The 2,500-nt window shown below is 46.8% G+C and overlaps 1 protein-coding gene across 8 annotated transcripts in view; it reads left to right on the plus strand.

The window, feature by feature from the left end:
• Positions 1 to 2,500, plus strand: part of EBF3 (EBF transcription factor 3) — a 141,831-nt gene that overhangs the window by 2,589 nt on the left and 136,742 nt on the right. The window lies entirely within an intron of this gene.

A 2,500-nucleotide genomic window follows, 5' to 3' on the forward strand; every position in this document is an offset into this window, starting at 1 on the left:
CAAGCTTATTCTTTTAACGCACTTCTTTTCAATTGGAACCTTTTTAAAAAAAATAATATTTCCCCAGAATTAGAAAGACAATACTCCTTCCTCCGCACCTTCTAACTGAACGTGATTAGTCCTGTTCTTTTATAGTGTGATGATCTAGTAACGCGAGACGTTTATTTGGATTTAAAAGTTAAATGTGTTGAGGTGAAAAGTCATCTTGTTCTCCTCTAGTCCATATTCACCTCTCAGCCCCCCATCTCCATAATTCAAACTCCATGCTCCAGGGGTCACCCAAACCCGTCCATTTCCCTGAGATCAGCTTCTGTTTCTTCTTCAAACCTCTGTCATACCTTGTAAATAACATAATTACAAGCAGTTCCTTATTAAATTATTTAACCTGTCTTGGTCAACTTTTCCGATGATAACTACATGGTCCCTGTATTGCGCCTATAGCAATTAAAGACACAGAGCTACTTATTGGCTTTTGATATAATATACAAGTCGTCTTCTTTCTTCTTCTTCTTATTTTTCGGTTCCCCGAAGAGACATTTGACGATTGTGGGTTATTTTGGGGGTGGGGGGAGTATAATTTACAGTGGTCTGGAAATCAGACCCCAGATATGTAAATTAAAACCTCTCCACAAACATGCCCCTTTTAACATATAATTGAATTGGTGTGTGCTTCACACTCCGTGGGAGAACTGCTTAGCCAATGTACATTTTTGCTAACTTTTAAGATTCAAAGTTCAGGGCAGATGAGTCTTATATTTTCCCTTTCCCCAGCAGGAATAGCGGGCTGCTCCCAGCGCCCATGCGGCGGGCAGGTCTAGGGAGGACCCCCCACCCCTTCGGTCTTCCTTTCATACCCCCCTCCTCCAAGTTTTTACTTATCTTGACTAAAATAGGGTTGGATTTAAATGCCTCCAGTAGTAAAATAGTGTGATTTCCTTTTAGAGAAAAACTGATCTGACAGGCAAACTACAATTACTCTGACAAAGACGAAGGCGTTGTACCCTTCAATAATTATTTCAATAGGTTACAGAGGAGCCCTTTTAAACTCTGGAGCGCTCTTGAGTTGACAATGTGGTTTTATTTCCTTTGTATATAGCAGCTAAATGTTTTCGGAAATCGCTGTAGTAGTCTAATTAAGAGGCTTATATAGGCAGCTATAAGTTTCGCTGCTGATGAATAAAAGAGCAAAGAGGATACATTTTAAGTACACTTTTATTGTGCAGTGAGATTCGGACCTTTGCAGTACAAACAGTGCTGAAAATAAAGGCTTTTAATCTCCCCTCACTGACGGGAGGGGAAAAAAAAATAGCCCAGTAACTGATCAAAGAGTCAATGGCGCTGAACCGACAGTTTATGGATTTCTGTTTGTGCTACAAAATAAAAAAATAAATCACTTATAAATACGTGGCTGCATCAGAAGAAAAGTAACAATCACCAGAAGTTATTTGGCACGCTGCAACAACAAACATTTGCAGCCACTGCCTGCTTGTTATGTCTGTGCTGTCATATATTACTCGGGTGTTTTCAAAACAATACCTGTTCCTAAGGCTATAGGTTACCGCTGCAACTGGGCCATCTTTCTTTTTAGTGACTAGGGCTATGCAGGCTTTCATTTCAAATAACGCAGCGATGATAACCATGGCATTGTCAACGCACCACTGGAAATAAAGTAAGTGCCCAAGTGGCCGAGAGGGTTGGAAGTGCAGTAGTGCAGTGGCGAGACCATTTCGGCTGGTGCTCTGCCTGAGAGAGGGGAAGGAAGCCATGATGACTACAGCCCCCGGCTTTCTGTGATGCTTTTCTTTCCCTTTCGTGTGGACTGCCCGCGAGGTCGCCTTCCCACCCCTAACTCCTTTTTTGGAGGCGGGCAGGCAAGGCTTGGGAAGGCAAGGAAGTGCTCCCGTGGATGTGCTGCAGCAGACTGCTCAGGCCCCGGCAGCACGAGGAGGCAGGGGGAAGGAAGCGGAGGCAGGCTCTGGTGGTGGTGGCTGGCAGCACTGGAGCAGGGGAGGCTGCAGCGGGAGCAGCAGCAGCTAAGGAGTCTCTCCCTCTCCCTCTCCCTCTCTCTCCCCAGAGCAGCGGGGGGGAAGCGGCGCGCGGGAAACCTCTCCGGAGGAGCCTGGGGGGGGAGCAGCGTGCGCGGACAGGGCTCTCTCCAGGGGAGCCGGGGGGAGGGGGAGCGCGGAAAACCCTCTCCACAAGCAGCCTGGTGCAGCCGGGCTGCTGCTCAGAGAGTCCGGTCAGGCACGACGTTCCCCCAGTCTAGCAGGAGCCGGGAGTGGAGGGGAGAGAGCGCACCTATAGCTCCGCACCATCTGTTAGAGCCTATGCTCAAAACCCACTCAACCGTGTTCCCAGACACTGCCTTTTTACCCAAGAAAAATCATTGTTAGCAGTTTCAAAATAAACACCAGATTGCCCATTAGCACTTTCTTCCCAAATATCATCCAATAATAACCATATTGCTGTGCACGCTTCTGGGATTCCTCAGGGCGTGCAG

Source organism: Alligator mississippiensis, chromosome 6 (genome assembly GCF_030867095.1).
Source record: "Alligator mississippiensis isolate rAllMis1 chromosome 6, rAllMis1, whole genome shotgun sequence".
NCBI lineage: Eukaryota > Metazoa > Chordata > Crocodylia > Alligatoridae > Alligator > Alligator mississippiensis.